The 27,337-nt window shown below is 35.9% G+C and overlaps 1 protein-coding gene and 1 pseudogene across 6 annotated transcripts in view; one reads left to right on the top strand and one right to left on the bottom strand.

Annotated features, from left to right (window-relative positions):
• Positions 1–27,337, top strand: part of Ppp1r9a (protein phosphatase 1 regulatory subunit 9A) — a 259,763-nt gene that overhangs the window by 26,035 nt on the left and 206,391 nt on the right. The window lies entirely within an intron of this gene.
• Positions 7,840–7,927, bottom strand: LOC122111989 (annotated as a pseudogene).

Here is a 27,337-nt window from a genome sequence, read left to right as displayed (position 1 = left end):
ATCAGGGTTGAGAAATTTTATATAATCAGCATGTGACAGAGTGAAAAGAGCCCAGATTTTATAGATGAATATTGGAAATCATCTTCTCTGGGTATGCTTACTATACCCATTAACTTAGGGCAGTTTTGCTGATCTTTGTAAGACATTTTTTATCTGTAAGTTGAAGATAGTAGAGGTATTACCTTCCTAATGTGAGACTTGGTATATGATATACAGGTGGGAAATATGAATTCAGAGCTTCCCAACCTTGAGAGGAAATAGACTGACCACCTACCTGCCACTTTTTCTTCCCTCCCTCCCTCCCTCCCTCCCTCCCTCCCTCCCTCCCTCCCTCCCTTCCTTCCTTCCTTCCTTCCTTCCTTCCTTCCTTCCTTCCTTCCTTCCTTCCTTCCTTCCTTCCACCAAGCTCCATTTCTGGCCTTTGTGATAGGGTACTCTGGAGAGTAGAGAGTTATAAAATTAACAAATATTTTAAGTGATTTTAGACAATTTCTATTCAAGAATTCACCATTCAGACATATGTGGTACTTCCAGGGAGTTTCTATGTTGGCTGCAACACTCCATTCTTATTAGAAGGAAAGTATTTTTAATTGAAGGTAGAGAGTAAGTCCATGTTTTCATGGCTGTTGTTCTTTTCCTGCTGTCCCTTTTTCTTTGTCATCTTCCTCAGTGCAGGTTACTTGAAATATTTCCTTGACTGAACCCTTGTTCCAGATTTAGTTAAATTATACTGGTCAAAAGATCAGAAATAGTCCTGGATCTCATCTTTCTTGATCAAACCCATTTTAAACTGATCAAACCTGTTTTAAACTGATCTGTGAACTTCATCAGATCATATGAACAAATAATAAAACTACTAAGAGCATACACTAGCATAGTTAGAGTCTTTTTGTCTTCCTCTATTAAGTTTTCAGTTTTGGATACAGAACTGAAGTTGCCCTGTTTTATATAGCTGTGGGAATTGGAAGAATTAATATTTTCCTATATAATCTTAGATAAGTATCACGGCAGTTGTGTGTTTTTCAAGGGAAGATTAGATGAGTGTTTTCTCCAAATGATGACAAAGAAATTTGAAAACTAATGTGGCATTTATTTATTTGTAGAGGCACCAGGAATTCAATAGTATATGATAAAGATGAATCATTGTGCAGGAACTGAGGTATTGTGTATATGATTGTGCAGGAACTTAGGTCTTGGATTTAGACCTTTTTAGTCTAGGCTTAAGATTCAGCTCTGCTGTTTACTGTTGAAGTGACTTTATTCTTCTCTTCACAGCCTGTCTTCTCCATCTAGGAAAAAAGATAGTGATTCTTTTTTTCAGAGCTGTGTTGAGAATTATGTATGTGTATAAAGATACAATATTATTGGTATGGATAATACATTATTATGGCAGTGCACAGAACAACGTTGGTAGATAATAGATGTGGAGTAAAGACTTGCTGAATAAATACTAAATAGAGAACATTTATAAGAATTTCCTTTTTAATGAACATTTGGCTCACCATTTTATATTTTATTTTCTTCCTTCTGTATTAATTATCTAGTATATGCATTTTTAGCTAAGGCATGATTTTGATAATGGTTACCAATTAACATTCTAATGGATATAGAGCACTTTAGTCAACAAAACAGCCTGGCATACATATTATTTGTATTGTTAAACAGTATACAAAGGAAAAAAGTATATTGGGGTTTTCCAGAAGAGCAGAACCAATACAATGTGTGCATATTCATAAGAAGGGATCTATTAGTTTAGCTTATATTATTTGAAGGCTGGATACAAACACATACACACACACACACACACACACACACACACACACACACACACACACACACACACACACACACCTACACACTGGTCATTTGGAGGCTGGAGATGTGGGAAACCAATAGCTGCTCAATCTAGGAAGTTTGATGAGGCAATGATATAGCTAAGTCTGAGGATGAAGATCTGGAATTCTCCTGGAGAACTGCTGGTGGAAGTTCAAGTTTAAAGGCTGATCATTTTGGAATTAAATATCTACCATAGATAGCAGCAGCAAAAAAAAATGCTCAAGAAGAGGGGGTAAAGTGATTGTCTAACATATATGATAGTGAAGGGTCAGATCCCATCACTGCCAAAAGGCAAAAAAAGAAGACATGAGCTTGGGCCTGAGTGTGAGCTTCCATCTCTGTTTTTTTGTTTGTTCATTCTGGCTTCTAACCTACTGGTTGATGTTGCTAGTATTCAAGGTGTGTCTTCCCTCTACAGTTTACTAATCCATGTACCAATTGTCTCTAGAAATACCCTTGCAGAAACATTGAAAAGTGTGCTCTATCATTTTTTTCTAGACATCCCTCAACATAGTCAAGTTAATAACAAATATTAGTCACCACATTGACTGTGTATGTCAAATGTACACTCTATCTTTGGCTTATGACAAGTCTCATAAACATTGATTGGGGACATAAGATATTTCAGGGGACTATACTGTGTGACATGGACAAGGCTTGCTCACCCAGTCTTATAGATAACCAAATGAACTCTCTCTTCTTTCTTTCTGAGTTTAACCTGTTGTGATGACTGATTGTAAGGTCATATGTGTGGAGTTTTGTTCTGATCACCTCTAGCCATGTGTGCTTGATATGATTCCTCAGACATAATAACTGATCAGCTAATATTTGTTGAATCCTGAAAAGATGAAGGTCCTGATTTAGCAGTATTTATATAGAAAAAAGTTTTAAATGTAATAATCACATGGCTAATACTAATTAAACCTTTAAAATTGGTTACATCTTAAAATAACTAGCTTGTAGGCAATAGCTCATTTAGCTTCAAAGCTCCTTGAGAAACCTATTGTCCCTACTTACAATTTTTATAAACAGAACTAGAATCTCAGAAGTTAGAGAATTGACCCGATGTCATATATCTAGCTCCTATATTTTTTCCTTCCATTAAGGAGAATCAAATATAGCACAAACACTCCTTTTCCTTTTCCTTTCAGTACAACTGAGTTAATTTGAGTTTAGCCATTTCATCTACATGTACAGAATTCTCCTTGGTGCTGTTTCTCTTTTAACTCTGCCTTGTTACTCTGAAGAGGTCCTTCTTTTCTTTGCTTGTTCTCTGAGCCAAGAAGGATGCAAATCATAGCTGATAAAATACATTTGATACACAATGCAGACTACAAATATATTTTTAAAGGAAAAGGAAAGCTTTAAGCTTTGAAGTAGAGTGAATCAGTTCTTATAGTCTTAAAGTCTCTTTAAAAAAATCTGCGTTATTTTTTTACAGTCCCTGAGAGTCTTCATCTACTCTTTGTCTTTCTCTTCTACAACATGCTTTCCTTCAGAGACAAGAATACAAAAACAAAGTATCGTATTCAATATTGATTTTATATTCAAGGACTTTCAAAATTGAACACAGACTGGCGTTAGTGGCTCATGCCTGTAATCCTAGCTAAATAGGAGGCTGAGTTCTTGAGGATCACAGTTCAAAGCCAGCCAGGGCAGGAAAGTCCGAGATATTCTCATCTCCAGTTAACTACCAGAAAACAGGTAGTGGCACTGTGGCTCATGTGGTAGAGTCTTCACCTTGAGCTGAAGAACTAAGTGATAGCTCCTAGGTCCAGAGTTCAAGTCCCATGACTGACAAAAAACAACAACAGAAACTGAACACAGTCTTCTTTTCTTTTTAATTGTGAAAATACGGTACAGAGGGGTTACAATTACATAGGCAAGGTAATGAGTACATTTCTTAGCAAGCATTGTTGCCTCCTCCTTTGTTTCCCCTTCCTATCCCTTCCCATCTCCCACCTCCAACCCTGGCCAAAGTTGTGAAGTTTGTTTTTTGACATAACCACTTGTACATCTCATTGTTGCAATGGGTCTACCTGTATCCCTATTTAAATGATTTGTTTTTGCCCTTCCCCTCCACATATTATACCAACATCAAATACAGTGTAAGCAGGGGTTATACCGTGGGGGAGGGACATAAAAAGTAACAAAAAATCATCTTATAAATATGTTAGAAACAGTCGCAAGAAAGAAAAAACATTTGATTTTTAAGTTTCCTGAATAAAGGAACAATTTTAGCTACATATGGTTTTATAGCTTAAATGAAATAATTCTTAGTTTTTTGTTGTAATATGGTACTAAATATTTCCTTCACTCTCAATTTTTCTCTATTGGGTATTTCTCTTTGATTCTTAGTTCAATGGCCCATAGAGAAGCATAGTGGCACTAAAGTCAGTTCTGTAGACTATAGACTTCCCTAAATTTAATATGAGCTTCAAATTAGCTCCTATTCTGTGTTCTATAATGGAAACAACCACTTCCTAGATTTGGGTGATGCAGTAAAGAATATAAATCCATCTAGGAACAAGACAATTATATGTATTAAAAGGCAATCATTATAATTGAATAATTGAGAACAGAGACTGGTAAACTCCTGTTTCGCTGGCCAAAATCTAGACTTCTTTGTTTTTGTAAATAAAGGTTTATTGAACACAGCCACTATTTTCTCTTAAGTTTTTCTGTGATTGCTTTCATTCAACACAGGCAGAGTAATTGTAACAGTGATTATAACTACCATAGCCTAAAATATCTACTTACTACTTATCTTTTACAAAAATAAGTTTGCCAACTATGGACTTAGAAGACTGTGATGGTTTCTTTAGGTAAATGTTCCTAACAAACTAGTGTAAATATTTATGATTTAAAAATGTGTCTTTTTTTCATTTAAAAAAAACCTACCTCATGCTGCTATAATTCTAGGTAAACTGAAATATAATAGGGAATTCATAGATCTCACTCACCCATTCTTGGGCTATTATTTAATAATTTTAAGTGGACTAGGTAGGCCTTTTTCATGTATTTTCTCAAAATTTCAAGGTTACTCACAGAGTGAACTACTGGTTAAAATAATTTCATAAGCATTTTTATTTATGCCACCTAGACATCTGTTTTCATCTCTCTGGGACTAGGAGAGGCCATTAGATACTTCCCCAGGGGGATGTAGCTTTCTGTTGTTATTAAAATTAGATTTTCTAAATGCCTCCTAAAAGGTTGTTGACACAAAAGTTACAATGGAAACAAAGATTTTTCTGAAATTTCTTTCAGCAAACAAATATTTTATATTTTCACATGGAGATTTCCTTGTTTATGTCATTTGGGATCTGTAGAAGTTGTAGAAAAATATTTCTTAGTGAATAAATTAGATTTTGGGGGCAGGAAAATGGAGGAACCATAAATAAGGTATTTACTGATATAAGTTGACTTTGGTTGTTTCTGTTTTTCAGAGATTTTTCTTTGTCCTTCCCGGGGTATTTTACAGACGTCTCTAAAGAAGACCCTGAGGAAGTAAAGCTTTATGATGGCCTCTGTGGCTTGTGCTTTGAGCTATTCATGTATTGCATGCCTGTATTTTAAGGCAGTATGTCAAACTGGGTGAGGGCAGAGAGGGTTTATGATAACATTTACTGAGTAGGTTTCAGATACAAAGCAAGGTCCTTGTTCATATGATAGGTCTAAATGTAACTGTATCTTTGCATGGTAGATAGTGATAGCTTAAGGAAGAGGTTAGAAATGTAGAATGCAAATCTCTTGCAATGGAGTATGTTGATGGAAAGATCATTGAAGCCCAAATTATGACTCCATATTAGCAAAAGGGGAATATTTGTTTTTAGAATATGGTCTCTGTCTCATTTCTGAGTCAGTTCCCTTTGTAAAGTTCATATTTCATTCCATTTATATGCATGTCCTGCCAATCATCCAAGTCCATTTCTGGGAATACCTTTTTGAGTCATTTCTGCTTTTCCTTCTCCCAGTACTCAATTTTGGTTACCTGCTTCTTCGGATATCCTTAGTGATATTACTATAAAATAATATCTAGTAGATTTTCTCACCAGTGATGCTTTGCACTCTATCTTCTAAATGCTCACTACATATTTAATCAACATTGGGGATATAGTTTATCACTCTTATAGAAATATGATTCATGGGTTGGGAAGGTGACTCAGTCGTAGAGTAGCTTGCCTTGTATACATGGGGCCCTGGGTTCAATTCCTCAGCACCATATAAGCAGAAAAAGCCGGAAATGGCTCAGTGGCGCAAGTGGTAGAGTGCTAGCCTTGAGCTGAAGAGCTGAGGGACAGTGTTCAGGCCCAGAGTTCAAGCCCCATGACCGACAAAAAAAAAAAAAAAAAAGAAATATGATTCATTAAAAACAGATCATTGCTACTTGCTTTTTAGAATTGATTCATGTTTCCTCAGATTGCTAATTTTTATTTAAAGAAGAAGACCCTTATTACCTAAACCTACCTTTAAAATTTATCTTTGAGTAAAACTAGAGTAGTGATCCAGTGACTAAAGACATTTTTTAATAGATTTGTTAATCTGTAGAAATCCCAATGTCTTTAGAATTGTTTCTATAGCTACCTGTTGTGTACTTTGCTTAGCTCTCTGTCTATATTTTTCAAAATAGGCATATTGCTTGAATTTGCCATTCCAAGTAACTCTAAACAGGACTTTAGGAATGAATTTTTAATGAATTTATTCTTTCAGGGTATTGGGAGAGTACTTTTTATATGTGTAGGAAGAATAGATTCTAAGAATTAAAAAAAAAGTGGAAATTCTTAGTTAATTGAATTTGAAGTCCAGATTCTTCTGTTAGATCCAGTGTGGTTGCATAAACTAGCTATGTTATTAAGACCGTTTAATAGAATACTTTTTTGATAAAGTATGTTAGCTAAGAGGCAAGTTTTGCTCCTGAAGATGGGTCCTTAAATGAGATGCATAGCTTAACTTTCATAGGATATGAATGCATAAGTTCATGTGCACACATACAAAGGCACACACATGCTCACTCATACACACTCTCTCTCTCCTTCTTACACACTCAGTGAAGTGGGGTAGTAAACTGTTTACTTTAGGTCCCTCATAATATTTATTTATTTATTTTTGTCGGTCATGGGGCTTGAACTCTGGGCCTAGGCACTCTCCCTGAGCTCTTCAGCTCAAGGCTAGAGCTCTACCACTTGAGCCACTTCTGGTTTTCTGGTGGTTTATTGGAGATAAGAGTCTCACGGACTTTCGTGCCTGGGGTTGGATTTGAACTGTGATCCTCAAATCTCAGTCTCCTGAGTAGCTAGAATTACAGCCACCAGTGCCTGACTTAGGTCCCTCACTTTTGCAAGCTTGTGTAATCTTTTCTAAGCTACTTAACCTCTGGCGATTTCCTTTCCATTTACAAAATGATGGTGATTATACCTTCTTAGTGAAAATTGTCAGGCTCTATGACATATACAAAAGACAGGGATTCTTAAGGTCAAAGGATCACAGCTAGGGTTATCTGGATAATTAAATTAGAAAGCTTGGAAAAGAAAAACCCAAACATTTCTGAGAAGGTAGAGGGACATATTCTGGGTCAAACTTTACATAATTTGATTTGGTTCATTTGTTCTTGTCCCAGTTCACTGAAAATTGCCAATCTTTCATTTTGGTTTGTATGAAATTGGCACCAAACTGCCATTGTAGTCATTTCATGTTTTTGCCCAGTTCTATAAACATTCTTTTCCTTTTTAGCATAGTCAGGAGACAATAGCATTTTATTGAAGTTTATTGGTTGGAATAGGCAAAACTATTTTTGAACACATGTTTTGATATTTGGGAATGTATTGGTGGCAAAGAACCAACAAAGAGGTAAATTTGTTTTGCTAAAATACTTTGAATCTTTTAAGTATTTTCTTAATAATCTGACTACTTGACATGCACAGAACCTGACAAATAGAAATAACATAACGTTTACAAGGGGGTTTGGTTATGTTCTTATGTACAGGATTTTTTGGGGGGGATTTTATTAATTTGAATATTTTAGTTTTTCAATTAGCAATAATCACGCCTCAGATAAACCTCATTGGCTACGATACTGCCACTGCGCAAAGCTTAATTTAAATATTTTAACTTACCTTTCTATATTAGTGACTCATTGTATGGAAACTTTTTAGTCTTCTGAAAACTAATCTGAGGCGGAGAATGTAAGAGAATCTTATAAAGAATCTTACAAAGCTTAAGGTTATAGGTGAAAACAAAACTGCAGGTTTTAAGCTCTAAGAAGATTCATGTGATTGAAAATTTACTGTGGTTAAAGATAATTCTTAGATAAGATCCTATAAGCAGATGAAAGGAAATCTAATATAATGCAGTTATGGAAAGCACATTGGCATTTTATGTTGATGCCTGCAATTTAGGTAATATTACTTAAAGAAATTAGAGTTTGTTTTTTTTTTTAGCATTTTTCTATAAAGGGAAATAGTATCAAAATGGAAAGATTAAGTACCATTTGTTTCCTCTGCCTTATTAGGGTTTATAGGTGCCCTGCGGTGGAAAGTTTGGGAAAGAAGGTAAGATTAAGACCTGCTTTTGTTGGGAAGAAGTCAGTACAGTCAGGGTCTTAATTGAATTGTTAAGGAAGCATTGTGAATCTAGCAATAAGGTGAAAATTCCACAGTCAAAATCATCCTTAAAAATTATATCCAATAATTACGCATGCTTTAAAGATATAGCCTGAATTATTTAATACCTGTCTGCTTCTCTCAGGCGCGTGTTTCTGTCTCGTCTCATGTCTTCAGTTAATTTCACAGCAAATTTATGAACACTCTTTTGCTTGCTTTATTTCTTTGTTTCTCAGTCAAAAACACATAAAATGATTTCTACAGGACCCACTGTACATGTGCTAGCCGTCAGATGTCTGGCATACTCTCTATGGGGTCATGAAATACATGTCTGTCCACATCATTGAGTCTGTAGTTTGCATTGTCTGTCTGTCTGTCTTATTTTCTCTCTCTCTCTCTCTCTCTCTCTCTCTCTCTCTCTTTCTTTTCGTCTGTCATGGGGCTTGAACTCTGGCCTGGGCGCTGTCCCTCAGCTCTTCAGCTCAAAGCTAGCGCTCTACCACTTGAGCCACAGCACCACCTCTGGCTTTTTCTGCTTAAGTGATGCTGAGGAATTGAATCCAGGACCTCATGCATGCAAGGCAAGCACTCTACCACTGAGCCACCTTCCCAGCCCCTGCACTGTGTTTCTATACTCTGAAAATGTCACTTCAGTATACTAACATCATTTTGTTTATCTTAAGTACTATATTTTAATTGCTTATATAAAATACAAGATAAGATGTATGTTTATGGTCTTAAACTATTACTATTCTAAGAAAAAAATATATATTTAGTTCTCTCTTAGATAACTTATATCATTAATATTCTCTTGAAAACTCTGAATTATTAGTCATCTGTTCCAAATATGGCCTATTTTTTAATAAAACAATTTGTTTCCTGCAAATACAGCTGAAATAAACTACCATTTTTTACGATCTGTATTTGTACCAGTATGAGGCAAGAATTCAGGGCCTTGGGATCTCACTCAGCTTACTGGCTCATGGCTGGCACTCTACCATTTGAAGCACACCTCCAATCCAGCATTTTTCTGATTAATTGATAGAGTGTCTCAGATTTATCTTCATGGCCTGGATGCAACCATAATTCTCCAGCTTTTCGTGACCTGAGTAGCTAGGATTACAAGGTGAACCACTGGTGCCTGCCTTAATAGAAATTCTTAAGCATTAAGGAACATTAGTAAATATAATATTAAAAACATCTTTTGAGTATGAGAAATGTATTTCAAAATGTGGCCATCTCTAATTTTGACTGTTGTGACCAGAATGAGGGACTCTGCATGTGAGCTTAGCTGAGAGTTTAAATATCTGCATGTTTTTTTGTTTTTTGAAACCTTATAAGTCATCTACAGATTTTTTTAAATGCGTTTTTTATTGTGAACATACTGTACAGAGGGGTTGCAGTCACATGAGCAAGGTAATGAGTACATTTCCTATCCTCATAGATTTTCACCGTTCACTCATATAGGAATGAGGAAGAGCAATAAAAGGTGGGTTTTATGAGAGCTGTTGGGTTTAGTGGTTATTTATTTACTTTTTTAGTGCCATGGATGTTACCCAGGACCTTGTGGTAAGTAGACAAGTGTTGTATAAATGTACTATACCTCTCGCCCTAGGGCTTATATTAAGAAGGGTCGTATTTAAATTTCTGGCTGGGTATGCAACCAAAGTGCAACACTTAGATCAGTTCTAGGAGGCCATAAACTAAGGTCTGCACAACTGGGGTCAACTGATGTGTTCCCCATGTAAAACAGGAATGGATTTTTCCCAAAATTAGAGGCTTGGAAGGAATTGAAGACTTGTATTTGTCCAGCAAGTGACACAGACAGTGGTGGGAATTCATTAGTAAAGTATTGGGGATTTGTACTGTCAGTACAGTAATAGGGACACTCGGCTCTGCAGCGGGCAGGAGGTTCATCTGGGAGCTGGTGATGGGAGAAACACATTAGAGAGGTACATCACAGGCTGTGATATTGAGATAAATCACCGGTATGCTCTTTTTCACCAGTGTGCTGTCTACTCAGCTTACATCTTTGGGTAACAGACACTGCACTTCCCTATGAGTCCTGCTGTGGAAGGACATGGGGTCTCTTCTAGTCAAATGTCCTATTCTTTTGGAATATGCTTCTCCCTTTTTCCTCCTGTACTCCCTTTCCTGCTCCCCCACCACCTTTACTCCCTCTAGCAGCATTTTTTTTTTTTTTTTTTTTACTTTTTGGAATTAAGAACTCCTTATCTAAAACTTAATGAGAATCTCCAACATTTTAAGCCAGGTGAATGATATGGTTGTTCAGTGAGGAATGTAAAACGATTATACAATGAAATTTCTATGGAAAGTTTCTATATTTACTGTTTTTTTTTTAATTCCTCCCCCTCATACTGGAATTTGAATGCACTGTCTCAGGGCCTTTAGTGTTTTACCTCTTGGATTTAGTTTAGTCTCTTTCTCAAAAATGTAAGGAGATGGGAATGGGTGACGTTTCTATGATTAGCATACAGAGGATGCTGGCATCCTCTGACCTTTTCATGTTTTATCTATTTGGCAGTCTGCAGGACAGGATTGCCTAGCCAAGCAAGCTGAGTAGATCTGCTTTTGCTTATCTTTTTTGTTATATTTTTATTCATCTTCACATCAGCAAAAATCTGTTTCTGGGCCTAGTGGCTGTGGTTCATGCCTATAATGGTAGTCAGGATACTGAGGTCTAAGAAAGCTAGTTAGAAACTAGTCCAGACAGAAAAATCTATGAGATTCTTATCCTCCAATTAGTCAGCAAAAGGCAGGAAGTGGCTCTGTGGCTTAAGTGGTAGAGTGTCAGCCTTAAGTGAAAACATCAAGGAAGAGCACAAGGCCCCAAATTCAAGCCCTGGTACTGGTGTACACACTCAGAAAATCTGTTTTGGGGATGTCTTTTCTGTTTTGATGGTTGATTCCTCTTCTGAATCACAAGCTCATTTAATTAATTTGAATGGGTTTCTAAGTAAGTTTTGATATCAGGTAGTACATGTTCTCCTATGTTGTTTTCAGTCAAGAATGCTAGTGCTCTTATCCCTTTATCTTCTGTGTAATACAGAATCAGTTTATGAAAGTGCTCAAAACAAATTTTTAGTTAGACTGAAATTTCTTTGAATCTATAGGTCGAATTTGAGAGAATTTTTATAATAATGTGTTTCCTAGTCTGGCTCTGGGAATCACTTTCTAATAACTCTTTGGGTCTTTTCTAATATCTTACTGTGCTTTATATGTTATTATATGGATTTTTATTAAAGTGCATATTAAAATTTTGTATTGCCATTATGTATTTTGTATTAAAAGTTTTATATTAAAATATAAAATTTGTTTTAAAACTTTGTATTACCATCTTGAATGATATCTTTGTTTTGGCTGTTTGAAAGTTATGCAGTTTTTTTGTGTGACTATCTAACAGTAGATTTAGGATTTTCCTTTGTCAATATTTGCAAAATCATGAAAAATTACATGATAACTTCTGGGTTGCTTTTATATCCAAGAGCCAGTGGATCTGATTAGATTCCCTTGTCACAAATTAATTGTTAATATGAGAGTAATTTCTATCATGCTTATTTCCCTATTTTAATATATTTTTATTATCTTTAGTTTTACAAAAGAATTGACAAATCAACATTCTATCAGGTTTAACTATGCCTTTTGAAATGTAAATGTCATTGTACAGTTTGCTCTTTTAGCATATATAGTATTTTGGGAATGGCAGAGCCCTGTGGCAGAGCTCTATGATTTTATAGTTTGCTTTGGAACCAGCAGAATTTTTGTTTGTTTGAAAACTGTACCCCAGTGAGTTTTATCTGTTAATCATAGGCTTGTTACTGCATTTCAGAGATGGGGTAAGACACAGTTTCTGCTTCAGGTCGTGATGTTACATGGCATACAGCTATAGGACAGCCTGAACTCGAAGCTAGCTACTTAGCTGTCATCTTGACAGAGATAACTTCTAAGCTCCTCTCTCTCTCTCTCTCTCTCTCTCTCTCTCTCTCTCTCTCACACACACACACACACACACGTATGTACATACATTTTTGTATTTCTGAGTATAACACTGTCAGTATCACTGACATCATTATTTGGAGGATTATATCTTAAGGCAGGAAAAATTTGAAACTAGTGACTCTGCTAGATAGAAAGAGAAAGGATGCTATTGAAGAGTGATGGAATGTTGGAGGCAGGGATGTCATATTTAGTTCACTTTGCTGCAACCTATTTCATAACATTTATTTGTGAGGAATAATCAGAAGTAAACCACACTAAGTAAAGCCATTTAATTTTTTTAACCACTGGCCAACTACTTATGAGAAGATACCTGCACATTTGATCAATCTGTTATTTTTGGGAAGTCATTTTATAAGCAACCAATACTCATTTGGACTAGAAAATGGCTAGGGGGTAAGGTATTCCTTACTCATTCATCAATCACAGGTGAATTGTGCATATTCACTAATGTACAGACATGCCTGACATGTGGTTACAGGCCTCAGTGGATCTAACTTTGGCCAAGAATGCAGTGGAAAGTAGGCAAATTTATGAATGAGCTTAATGAGGTAGTTTTATGAAGGAGCTTACATGCATGGCTGGTTCCTGACACTCAGGCCACTGGGCCAGAATGCCATTTCCTTACAGGCTCAATGGCAATATTCTTCACTTCTACAGCAGGACTTCTCATTACCTGATGTTTTCTTCTTTTATTTCTCTTCTATTGAAATGTGTGTTCCACAACAGTGGAGAACTTGTCCCTCCTTCACCTCCTTATCCTCAAGCCCTCAGTCAGTGCCTGACACCTGGCAGAAACTTAAAAAATTATTATTAAATGATTATGTAGATCTTCTCATTCAAATCTTGTTTATTAGTTATGATGACAGTACTGTTGGTGTTATTATGGGAATAAATAACTGAGCCTTGAGATATGATGAATGGCTATATTAAGTAAGGGCTTCAAGAAAAAATAGTTTTATTTAATCATCAGCAAATTTGGTTGCTGTGGGATGTATTTTCTTTCTTGTTGAATTGATTATGCATTTATTTCCATTTGTAAAAATATAAAAAATATCTTTTTTAATTGACTTGGTTATTTTCGAAGGAAAGAGATATTTTCTATATTGCCACCCAAATTCCATTTAAGGTTGTTCTAACAGCTTGGCTTAAAAGGGCAAGGATGAGTATCATTATCATCTCTTTGCCTATTACTAAGTAGGAAAAGTAGTTAATGAATAACTACTAGTGTTAATGGACAAACACTTGAAAGGAAGGAATCACTTTAATTGATATCCAACCTAAACCTCCACACTTCACAGTCAGTGTGTACATAAATGTAAAAACAAAGGGTATGTAGATTCATGAGTATTTAATTTTACCTCTGTGAAGAGGTAAAATGTACTTACCTTGTTGGTAATTGAATACCTACCTATGATTGGAGGGACTCTATGAATTTAGTCTGTATAAACACCTTCATACATAAAGTTCCTTTATTTAATGTGATGGTAGATGATGCTTCTGATGTGATAGCTGTGGGCAGAAAAAATTACTCAGAGATGATGATGATGGTGATGGTGATGATGGTGATTGTTTTGAGATATAGTCTTCCTATATAGCTCAAGCTGATCTGGGACTAATGATCTTTCTGCCTCTACCTCCTGAGTACTGGGATAACAGGCATGCACCATCACCCCTGCTTCAGTGAAAAAAAAATTAGCATGAGGGCCTGAAGGTACAGCTCAACTGATAGAGCCTCTTTCTAGAAAGTATAAGAGTTCAAAACTCAGTAATGCCAAGAAAAAAATTATATGTATGTGTGTATCGTGTGTATATATATGGATATAATATATATATGTATATGTAAACCCCAGTACTACAAAGAGAAAAATATATAAGTAATGAAATATTAACAGTTTAAAGGCTTTTGAATGATACTTAGTTACACTTAAGTAAAACTGTTTTTATAAATGTAGTTTGCTGTATTTCTCTATATACTTTTCCAGAGAGATGAAATAATTTCTATGTATTTCACAAACTGTACTTATAAATATGGTGGTCCTAATACTCTCTTAAAGATATCAACAGTGTGTATAGTGATAGTTAAAATTTCTACTTATAATCATGAGTCTCTAAACCAGTATTTCAATTTTTGATTTTAATTAGAATTATGAGGCCTAATAATCCTCTCACCCTAAGAATTTTCATGTTCTCATCAGAATTCCTGTTTATTCCTATAGATAAATCAAATTTTACTTTAGGCAACTTTTACTTCTCCTTTATTCATGTATAGAATAATTTCTCTAATTGTTTAGATTGCATAATTATTTTCTTCTTAAGACAAAGATAATTACATAATATTAATTAATAGTAAATAGTAAAATAATAGAATAGGCTTCATCAAATTTTAAAGATTTTAGAATCTGTTGGATTTCTCATTCTCTTCTCCTCCTTCTCCCTCTCCTTCCCTCTCTCCTCATGTTCTTTCTACCTGGTAGAAGAACAGAAATATTACTGATTGCAAAAATATCTGATTGGATCCTGGCATTTTTTCAAGACTTTGTTTAGTTACAACTTCTCAAGGTTTCATTTATCTCTTCTCTCCTAGGGGAACAAAGTGAGTTGTGTTAAAAGCACACTGTGATACTCCTGCATGTCCTTTTAGTTTAGATCTAAATAAAATGGTGAGAACTTCTGAATCTCTTTTTGCAAGTAGAAATAGTTGTTTATTTTTTTAAAAAAAGCAAAAGGCCGGTACTTTGCCAGGTGCTTTATACATTAATTTAAATTTATTTTCTTCTTACTGGAGTCCTGCCAGGTGATTATTATTAGTTCTTCATAAAATTATTTACAGATAAATAGTCCTCCTGACAACTTTCCAAGAGCAAGAGTTGTAATTCTAAGTGATGCAGCCACAATTTCTAAAATTATTTTTGTCCAGCTTTCTTTTCCTGCTGTGTCAGAAGATAAATGATCATATTCATTTAAGAAATATGAACAAGAGGAAGATGTTAGATTTTTTTTTTGGATGTGTTTCTCACACTTGCTTGTTTTCCCTGTGGTTGTGTTTAGTAATGAAGCCAAGTCCCACTGCAGGTCATAAAGTGTCCTGCTTGGTGTGGTGTACTCCTCCATTGGCAGAGGATGATTATGTTCTACAGAGCCTGTGTCCACTTGCCAGCTCCCAAACCTTTTGTATATGCAAATGAATCCCAACAGGCAGGGGAAGGTAGAAGTAGAGTAGCATGGAAAGTCTTTTTAGTTCTGAAGGAAAAAACATCCTTTATTCACTTATTTCCCAATTCTGATTTGCTTTCTTCTTGTGCTTCATACAAAGTTTGTCAGCAAAAGGACAGTTTTACAGCAAAAGACAAACTTGAACCTTAAGAAGGATGATTCATTTTTCCTTTTGAAAGCTGTTATACTTGTGGATACTGTCAATTTTTTTTTCTCTTTTTGTAGTCAGTCATAGGCTTGAACTCTGGGCCTGGGCACTGTCCCTCAGCTCTTCAGCTCAAGGTGAGTTCTCTACCACTTGAGCCATAGCACCACTTCTGCTTTTCTGGTGTTTAATTGGAGGTAAGAGTCTCATGGACTTTCCTGCCTGGGCTGAATTTGAACTGCGATCCTCAGATCTCAGCCTCCTGAGTAGGAAGGATTACAGGCATGAGCCACCAGTGCCTGGCTCTGTCAAATGTTTTTTACTTTTCAAAATGGCATTTAGCTAACAATATTCATATATTATTGGAATACTAACATGGGCAATATTTCCACTTCACTTAAAAGTAAATTAAAAAATAGACAACCTAAATCACTTGCATGAGACAAATTCAGGAGCCAAACAACAACAATAAATAAATAAAATCATTTAAACAAAAGGCATTGCTATCAAGTTTCTTGTAAAAACAAATTTTTTTAACATATGCTTCATGCCTATATTCCTAGCTACTCTGGAGCTATATAGCTCAATTGGCTTCATATTGCCATGTGCAAAGACATGGACTTACTACCCAGTACAAGGGGAAAAAAGATTTAAGAGATCTAGGCAATTTAAAAGCTGGTTATTTTTCTAGACAGTTGAAGCATCTTGGGAGTTAAGATTATTTTTAGAAATGACTAGTGCCCCCTTGCAAAAGCTATTTTGAAATGTTTATACCCATTTTGGTAGAAAGCAGTGCCAAATTTGGTTACAAATATCCTTTGGGGCAATAAATTTCTATTTAAAATATGAGTTAAAAGCATCTGGAAAATGTTTACTTTCTAACCCTTTAACACAGTCTAGTTTTTCTTGTGAATTGAACAAACATCCCAGAAGAGATTCCTCTGGTACAGCCAATGTATTCAGGTATAGTACCATGTCAGTGTGCCAGATGGTCATACTGTGCATCATTACAGAAATATTTGAATGCTGATTTTGTGTCATGATCAAATGTGTTGAATCTGCTTTTCAAATCTTCACTGATGTTGGGGATATAAATTTACTTTAGATTTAAATGGGATTTCTTGAACTTTCTAACCCTTAGTATTAACCTGAATGTTGTCAACTACCAGGAATGACAAAACTCATTCTCCAAAAAGAAGGGGAACTTGGTATTTGGGAAGGTAGATAGGATCAAAGCACAATGTACTCATGTGTGGAAATGTCATAGTGAGACCCACTGACAAGTCCAGTCACTAGGCATTAATAATTATAACTGAAAACTCATTCTCCTACATCATTTTTTGTAGTTAGCCTGGGTATGGTGAACTATATAGAATGAGTTTTTATATTAGGAGTGGGCTATCACACCTCAGCCTTAGATGAATTTTAAAAAATACTTTATTATGCCAAATCCATCTTTAAATTAGATCGTGCCAGTTTCATGTTTTATGCTCTTCTTATATTTTATAATTCATAAAAATGTGCTGTCAGTCAATTTAAGTATCTACTGTCAACTCTGGTACCTTAGCTATTTTTTGAATTTGAAAAAGTTTACTGTTAAAACAAGCTTGTTAGGTATTATTATATTGAGTTGGCAGTTGAAATGAATGAATTTAAAAAGAAAGCACTCAATATTTTTATAGCTGTAAAATATTCAAAAGAGTTTTCCCCTCCATATGGTAAGTTTATGAAATGTGACCCTAAATTGGATTTCTTTAGCCTCATCCTCATAAAGAGATGTTTCAAGTGATGTAGAAGTTATTCCTTATTAGGGGAAAAAAATCTAGAGTTCTATTTTTAAGTATATGGCATTCAACTAAAGACTAGTTGAAATGCAGACAAGAAGCTAGTAAAATCCTTTATTAAAAAATAGATCAAAATGATGCATGTATAATCTAAAAAATAAATATACCTTAAGGAAATGACATCTACCTTAATTTTAGGCTTGATCTTGGGAGTCTGAGTGACTGCGATGCCATTTACTTAAGCATAAACCGACTAAGTATATTCCTAGTGGAGTCCAACTTACATATTAACACAGATCCCTTTGAATCTGTGTCTGTGGGTTTAAGTGTATGCAAGGGACTCACTATAGAACAGCAGCATAATGTATAAGGGTTCTTAGAAGAAGAAACTTACTTTTCTGGATTTGCTTCATCTTCATAAATGCCCTGTCAGTGAGATGACTTACTTCTGAATATATGAAGTCACAACACTTAAAATTACAAATGGAAATCGCTAAAACATAGCAAAATGTATTCTTATTCAAGAGGGGGTGAGATGGGCAACATTCAGGTTAAACGACCATATAGCCTTTACCTGAATAACTAGTTCTCAAAATATTCAGAGCTAGCTGGGCGCCAGTGGCTCACGCCTGTAATCCTAGCTACTCAGAAGGCTGAGATCTGAGGATCACAGTTCAAAGCTAGCCTGGGCAGGAAAAGTCTTTGAGACTCTTATCTCCAATAAACCACCAGAAAACTGGAAGTGCCACTGTGGCTCAAGTGGTATCGCGCTTGCCTTGAGCTGAAGAGATGAGGGACAGCGCCTAGGCCCAGACTGCCAAAAAAAAAATCAGAGCTATTTTTCATCATAATTTCTTTGAATGAGAAAGCTTTTCTTTTCCTTATTATGATGAAGTAAATATGGCATTTTTTTGGCATTTGTAATGTATTTACAGTTTTTTTAAATTTTTATTATTTTTTTTATTGTGAAAATACTGTACAGAGGGGTTACAATTACATGGGCAAGCATTGTAGCCTCCTCCTTTGTTTCCCCTTCCCACCCCTTCCCATCCTCCCCCCGCCCCCCCAATTGTAATGTATTTGCAGTTTACCAGTTAAATATGGAAAGAAAAATTTGTGGATAAGAACTTTCAGACTTGAAAATGATGGCTAACTCAGTTTCTATCCTTGGTGACTATAGTTCATAATAGCTTTTCAGAGATATAATTTATATCCCATAAATTACTTTTGTGTATTTGCAGAATTGTTCAACTGCTATCAATTTTAGAAATGTGCCTTTATACCCCAATAAGAACCATACCAAGTTATTTCCTATCCAATCTCATCCTGGCTCCAAGCCCTGCTGATCTGCTTTTGTTCTTTGTATCTGCCCATTCTACATGTTTTAAGTACATTTGTGTACTATATGATCTTTTGTATATACCTCTTTGCATTGAGCTTTATGTTTTTAAGGTTCATCCGTGTGCAACATACGTTAAGACTTTGTTCCTTTCCACTGTTAGATAGTGTTCTGCTGTATGCAATGTTTAATTTACTATTCATCAGTTAATTGATATTCAGGTTGGTTCTCCTTTATAGCTATTATGTTGTGTTAATATTATGTTACTGTGAGCATTCATGTATGGTTTTATAGCTATATAAGTTTTCATTCTTTGGCATCTATATCTAGGAACTTATTGTTGGTATTTGATAACCTTAATTTTACATTAGGAAGCATCAACTTTTTAAAAACTGTACTAAGGACCTTATGTTCTTGTCTGGATTTTATGTTCAGAGCTAGTGCTTTACCACTTGAGCCACACCTTCTCTTCTGCCATTTTGCTCAGTTATTGGAGATAAGAGTCTCATGAACTTCCCTGCCTGGGCTGGCTTCCACCTAGGACCTTCAGATCTCAGCTTCCTGAGTAACTAGGATTACAGGTATGAGCCACCAGTGCCCAGCAATAATGGGTTTTCTAATGCTGGCTCTATCACTTAAATCTGTATATCTTGAATGTCTTTTCCTGTTTCCCCTCTCTCTCTCTTTCCCACTCTTTCCCTCTCTCCCTCTCCCTATCCCCTTTTCTTCCTGAACTGAAAGAGTTGACCTTGCTAGGAGCAATCACTCTACCACTTGGGCCACATATCTAGCCTTTTGTGCCTTGGTTATTTTGAAACAGGTCTTGATTTTATGCTTAGGCTGGACTGAGTAACAGTCTTCCTGTTTATGCTTCCTGTGTACCTTGAATAACAGGCATGTACCACCATGCTCAACTTTTTTATTGGCTGAGAATGGGTCTTGCTCTGCTGGCCACAAATTATATTGTTCCTGATCCCAGCCTTCCACATAGTTAGGATTACAAGCTTGAGTTACCACACTTCTAATTTCCTATGTAACAAGTGAAGATTCGATTGGAAAAATCTCAATGATTCCTTAAATTTCTTCACCTCTCTTTTTTTCTCTCTCTGCTTTCTCATTTAGCAAATATTTGCCAAGTAATTATATTTGTGCAAGCGTCTTTAGAGAAGTCTAGATGCCAGTTGGAGGGACAGACAAAAGCGAAAAACAAGCAAAAGTCATAAATTAGCAGTTAGAAGCCAGAGTGGTGCTTGCCCAAGGGCAGTATCACTGGGTCGGGGTGAAGTAGTGAGGGGCTCCCACTAGGGCCAGGGTGCACGTCTGGGATGTCCGGGAAAGTTTCCTGGAATTGACACTGAAGCAACTCACAGGAGTCAGCCAAGTGGATTAATGGGTAAATGACATTTTATTACAAAAAGCTCCTTAGTAATCAGCTTAAAATATTGAGTATATGAATTGTGGAAGTTGACTAGGCATGACAAGGCTATAATACTTTCTTTCTGTGCTACTTATTGCAGTTATTTTTCTTATTGAAAGAGAATGTGAAAAAAAAGATGATTAAACTTAAAATAACACTGAACTGTTCCTTAGAATATTCTAGTTTTTATTCTCAGTGCATGAAGGAACTCAGCAATCTATTGTTATCTTGTGGCCAGTGGGTGAGGCCTATGTGAGTTTGGAACCCTCTGTAAAGCCAATCTCTAGCAATCATCCTTTTTTGATAGGACGGTTGGCAAGTGATTGCGGGTCACGGGAGAAGCAGGCTAACAAAACAATAGCTGAAAAATGTGTGCAGAGAGCTGCTGCTCCAACTCACCGACACAATTGCCTGAGCACTATTAGAAAGAACAACACTATGAGCTTTGTTCATTTACTGAAAATCTCAGGGTTTTACCTTCTTGTCCTTTCAGGTTCTAACACTTAATTCATAGCTATCATTTCCTCTAAAATCTGATATGAAGCTCTTCCTTAGAGTTTTTCATCACAGAAATCTCATATTCTGCCATTGTTTTTGTATCACAGTCCCAACTGTTTTTGTATCACAACTTACAGCTTATAAGCTTATGATAAGTTGATTGTATATTACAATGCAGAGATATGTAAGTGATGACCGCCAATGGCCCAGGCACATCATGAAGTAAATGTGGGCTTTGACTAATAATGTCATTTTTAAAAATGATGCTTTGGTTTGAATCCAGGGCCTCATGCATGTTAAGTAAGTATGTTACATCCACAGTTGTGATAACACATAATTTTAATTTATGAAACTTTTTTCACACCTCCTTGGTTTTGTGCTGTCCACATTATTCATGATCTTGTGATTTTTATTTGGCAGTCTGGCTGTTGTAAGTTTTGCTTCCAGCTATAGAAGTGGGTAAATTCACATGGACTTCAGCTTTCATGATTTATTGCAACAATGCAAATCAAACAAAGACCAGAGAGACGGGAGACAACCTTTCCTAGATCAAGCAATGCATTCCTCACATATGTTGTTAAGACTTTTTTGATAAAAGTGTGACAGGCTACTCATTCTCTGTCAGTGACCTCTACCTTGGCCCTGCTTTAGCTGGTATGATGGGTTTTTTTTGTGCAAATATTTTCTCAACCTTCAATTTGTCACAAGTAGCTAAGCATTATCCATGAATAATAGATTTATGATTTTTCTAGCATTAGTGGAGAGCCTAAGATACTAACTTGTTCCAGCTGTGTTTCCTGGATTTACTTTTTCTTCTCAGGAACTGGGCTTTCTAAGCCAGAAGAAAATGAATGGCCAATTAAGTAGATTCCCTGTAGATGTGTACTGGCCTGGCTCTGAGGAAGATTAATCCGAAGATAGGCTGAAGGCACCTGGAATATTTTAGGCTTTTGATCATCTCAATGCTAAGTGTTGCCAAGTTGTAGGGCCAGGTTACTGCCATATTACAGACAGGGAGACTGAATTGTAGAGAAATAGAGGGACTTGCCAAGAAGCTATCCTGTTCTGAATTTCATACACACAGTCTTACTCCAAGTTCCATGTTCTTTCTATTCCCTTGTAGTATATTAAGACAAATGAAAAAAAATAGATGCTTAGAATAGATTCTTAATGACAAAGAAAGACTCCCTGGACAGAGTAATTTTTTTAAAGAACTGGAAACAAGAAATTATTTAGTATCTCTCCAAGATGATTCAGATGTTCAAAGCAGTGTTGAGATTTTTTTCCTTCACTTTTTTCTTTATGAGATTTTAAGCCCCTTGTCTTTAATGCTGTGGGAAAAGAAGAACCTTTACCAAATACATATGCACTGCATAAGGACAGTAATACACGTGTTTGTATATTTTGATTATTCTTATTTACTAGGGTATTTTCTGACTTAGATTATAAGATTTTGGAGCTGTTATCCTAATGATATCGAGTCTTGAGGTATGTTAAAATATAGCAGGGGAGAAGTCTAGTTGTGGAGAGGAGCTAGGGCAAAATCACAAATGGGACAGCCATGGGGAATTCTGACCAATTAACGGATAGAACCTTCAGCTGGTCTTGGGTTTGGACATGGTTTGAGTCATAATAATGAATTAACCTAGAGTACTAATAAGGAGAGATTTTTTAAAAGTTAAAAATGGGTTATCTTTTAGGAGATTCAGAGTGACTAATAGGCTATAAGAATATTGCTAGTTATGAATTGTGGTGTAATTGAAGCTCTCTGTGAGGTTGGGACGTGAGTTTGCTCCTAAGTTAGATAAAAGAGAAATAGACATTACTTAAAAGCAATTACAGAGAGATTCAGAGATTATGGTTTGGATTGTCTGAGAAACTAGGGAGATGAGTTACTGTTTTTTCCATACTTCTATACGTCTCAAAACTTGTGATGTACTGTGAGTTCTGCATTGCAGGAGATTGTTTTATTTTGATTTTTGATATCTCTTTTTTTCCCTGACAATTAAAAAAAGTTAACAGAACTCCAAAATTTGTCCTGAGTCAAATTGTCATAATGTCACACATTACATCGTGTGATCTGCCCCTACTCCTGCAGGATATTTTTTTTTTATGTTGTGTGAATAAGTCTTTGTTCCTTGTTAAACAAAAGATGAGTTTTAATTATGGTTTATAAGTTAGGCCTAATTTTAGAGCAGGGCAAAGAATGCAGTTATAGAAATTTTGTCTTTGAGGAAGTATAACATCATTTAGGAAATTTATTGTAGTTTAGGATTATGGACCTACATTTTAGTGAGGAAGGATGCAATACTCTGTTACTGAATGTGTGGATTTAAATCAGAGGTTCTCATACTTGTGTGTGAATTAGGATCATCCAGGAGCTTGTTAAACTTGCTGTCCACTAAGGTTCTGGTTTTGGTGCAGAGGGCAGAAATCTTTACTTTAAAGATAGTCTAGGCAGTTCTCATGTAAATGAGAAAGGTTTCTAGCCAGAGAGACCATGATAATCATAGATGGATAGATAGGGCATAGTATTGTAAGGTAAAATGGTGCATTTCTTTTTTGGACAAGTTTGGTGTAATCTTTATACACTGCAACGAGTCTGGTGACAGGGTACCCAAGTGGAAAGAGGCAACTAGTAAAAAAATTGTGTTGGGCTCATTTCTGGCTGGGAGTATGCAAGACATTCCAGAAGAGACTGTTGCAAAATGAACAAGAGCCTTTTCTTCCAATTTCCTCAGAAACACAGGGGTAGCAATACTCATGATTAAGTCAGCCCAACACAGCTTCCTTATTGCTTCTCTTCTGAAAGAATATTGACATTTCTAGGTTTGTTTTCTCAACTTCTGGGAAATGAACATAAATGTCGCTGGCAAAGGCATTTGGTTTTCAAGAATTGTAGATAGCTGTTTGAGCAATTCAGTTGAAGTGCGTTAAAATAACTCATAACTAAATAGAGCAGTGCTATGAATTCTAGTACAGATTTTTGACAGTATGTATGACTTATTAGTTCTATGTTCTGTACTCATTATTTCAATGTAGTTATTGACATCTGGTGTATATGTATAGTAGCTGATAAATCCTTAAATTATAAGTCATTTCTGATACATGTTTTCATGACCTACCCCCTCAGAGAGCTTTGAGCACAATTTTAGCCAATATTTTAGCACTCTGTGTGTGTGTGTGTGTGTGTGTGGTGCTGGTCTTTAAGTCAAATAAGCAGTGACATTTTACTTAAACTTAAAAATGATATGAATCATTGTGATAAAGGAAGTTTAGTCTAGTCTATTCACAGAAAAAGAAAAGAAGCCTGGTAGCTTGAAACCCTTTGAGGGCAAGTTTTGTGAGATGTTAAACATGTCCATTCACCTCTGGTCAAGCTGAAGCTCTTTGAAACTGTACCATCTGAGTGGAAGAGGCCTAATGTAAGGTGACTCATTCCTAAACATATTCAGAAATGCATGGGCCAAACTGAATCCCTTGAAACCTAACCTACATGCAGACAATTTCCAGCACACGAACTGGTTATGTTTCAAAAGTTTATGTGTAAGGCAGCTGTTTGGAACTTGGAACACATTTTTTTTCCCTTTACTGAAACAGGATGAAAAATACTGGCTGTGTTCCCAGACCAGCTCACAAATCTTTTTAACCCCAAATGTGCCTTAAGTATTATCTGTACCATTTTACTTTATTAAGTTGATATTTTGTTTCTGTGAGAAAATATATCCAAACCAGTCAATTTTGCATGAGCAAAAGGGTAGTATCTTTTCAGAAAATGTCACTGGTCAGATTGGGATCAAGAATTAACTGTATATTCGTAAGTCACTCCTGCCTCCATTTTTTTATTTTTTAGTAAGTTTTTTATTGTGAGACTACTGTACAAAGGGGTTACAGTTACATGAGCAAAGTAACGAGTACATTTCTTATCAAGCATTGTTGCCTCCTCCTTTGTTTTTCCCCTACCATCCCTTCCTGCCTACTCCCCCCCCCCCACCTAAATTGTAAAGTTCATTTTCAACATAGTGTCTTGTTACAAGTGACCCATTGTTACAGTGGGTCAACTTGTAATCCCTATTTAAACATTTTGTTTTTTTTTACTTCCCCTCCCCAAATTATACCAACATCAAATACATTGAAAACAGGGGTTATGCCATGGGGGAGGGACATACAAAGCAACAGCAACAACAACAAAAATCACATGGTACCTTATAAATACGTTAGAAACAATAGCAAGAAAGAAAAAAAACCACTTGTGTCCCTATCTTGGGGTCCATTTTGCTTAACTTCATCTTATCTGGTCATATGTACATAACTTTTGACCTATTCTAGTTGTCCCAGAAATATACTAGTTATTGCAAATAAGGGAAACCATGGGACCTATGTTTCTTTGGGTCTGGCTTACTTCACTTAATATTTTTTCCAAGTCTTTCAATTTCCTAACAAATGGGGCAAAGCCATTCTCTCTGATGGAGGCATAGAATTCCATTGTGTGTGTGTGTGTGTGTGTGTGTGTGTGTGTGTGTGTGTGTGTGTGTGTGTGTGTGTGTGTGTGTATCACATTTTCTTGATCTATTCATCTACTGAGGGGCATCTGGGTTGGTTCAACATCTTAGCTATGGTAAGCTGGTAGCTTTAGTATGGTCTTGTTTGTGATCATTTGGGTAAATGCCCAAATGCTGGGTTATAGGGGAGTTATATGTGGAGTCTTTTGAGGAACCTCCATATTGCTGTTTACCCTGTTTACAATCCCACCAACAGTGCAGTAGGGTTCCCTTTTTCCTGCCCCCAATTATATAGATACTTTATTAGGTTGTTCATATCCTTGGCAATTAGGATTTCAGAAGGGTGGCTCTAGTTTCTTATTCTTATTCTTTACTTTCTGTTCCTGTTTTTCTTCTCTAACTGCAGGTCATTATTAAGTGTATATTCTTAAGTCAGAAGTAGTACAGGTTTAACTAAAAATTTCTGGTGGTCTTGCATTATAAAACCTGTTTCAATTAATCTGGTTAATTGATTTATGTCTTAAAAGAGTCTGGTGAGGGCATAAAGTTTGTTTTGAAAATTATCTGCTACTTGGCAAAGATGGTGAAGAATGCTATTATATTGTAAAAAAACTGAAATATGTATGTAGTTGTAGATGGTATAAAATTATATGAAAATAATTGTGGCATTATGTATTGTATGGATTTTAATACTTTGAATTTGGTGAGCTACACATAATAAACCATCTCTGTTACATAAGTGTAACATTTATTTATTTATATATTTTTGTGATTATTTGTTTTTTGGTGGTACTAGGGTTTGAACTCAGGGTCTCCACCTTGATAGGCACTATACCACTTAGTCACACCTCTCTCTCTCTCTCTCTCAACATGGATTGTTTTTTAGACAGCTTTTACATAGATTTTTGATATTTCTTCCTGCCCAGGTATATGGTTGGGCCATGATTCTCCTATTTATTTTTTTTTAAATATTTATTTATTTTTCTTTTTGCTTATGTGGTGCTGAGGAATCGAACCCAGGGCCTCATGCATGCAAGGCAAGCGATCTACCACTGAGCCACCTTCCCAACCCCTCCTATTTATTTTTGTTTCTCACCATCCCTGGAATGTCAGGTGCACCACCATACCTAGCTTCTTCCACTGAGATGCAATCGCTCAGGCTTCTCTGCCAAAGTGTGCTCTTCCTGACCTAATCCTCCCCATAGCTAAGGGTATAGGTATGTGCCATCAATACATGGCAACATGTTTAGTTCTTAATTTCTATTTTGTTTTGATTTGGCATAGTTGGTCAACATATTTTTAAAGTAAAAATACGTTCTAAGTTAGGAATGATTAAGGCTGTTTCTTAGGCTTTAAAGAATGCTTTTCCTTGTGATTGCCTTGCTTTGAATGGAATGAAGCATTTGGAACCTGCTATTCATTCACTCATTTAATCATCTACACACGTTTATTTATTTGTTTGTTTGTTTTTTTGTCGGTCGTGGGGGCTGAACTCTAGACCTGGGCGCTGTCCTTCAGCTCTTCAGCTCAAGGCTATAGTGCCCTACCACTTGATCTACAGTGCCACCTCCGGCTTTTTTCTGCTTATGTGGTGCTGAGGAATCGAACTCAGGGCCTCATGCATGCCATGCAAGCACTCTACCACTGAGCCAACTTCCCAGCCCCTACATAAGTTTATTTTATGTCTATTGTGAGTAAGGCTTTTCTAGGTGCTGAGACACAAGCAGACATAGTCACTTCCTTTATGGAAGTTATTGTATTTTTGCTAATGATATAGAGGAAAATAATAAGTGAATGAGTGAATATAGTCAGGATGTATTTTAAAGATAGATTCAATTCCGCAACTGATTGACTCATGTTCTGAGAATCAGGGATATTAGACAGGTTGTTTGTTTGTTTGTTTTTTTTACAGTGGCATATATATATATATATATATATATATATATATATATATTTCTTTTTCTTTTATTTATTGTGAAAATAC

Source organism: Dipodomys spectabilis, unplaced genomic scaffold (genome assembly GCF_019054845.1).
Source record: "Dipodomys spectabilis isolate Male_0828 unplaced genomic scaffold, ASM1905484v1 ptg000089l, whole genome shotgun sequence".
Lineage (NCBI taxonomy): Eukaryota > Metazoa > Chordata > Mammalia > Rodentia > Heteromyidae > Dipodomys > Dipodomys spectabilis.
The sequence above is the reverse complement of the archived record's forward strand: the minus strand, read 5'-3'. Positions and strand labels throughout refer to the sequence as shown.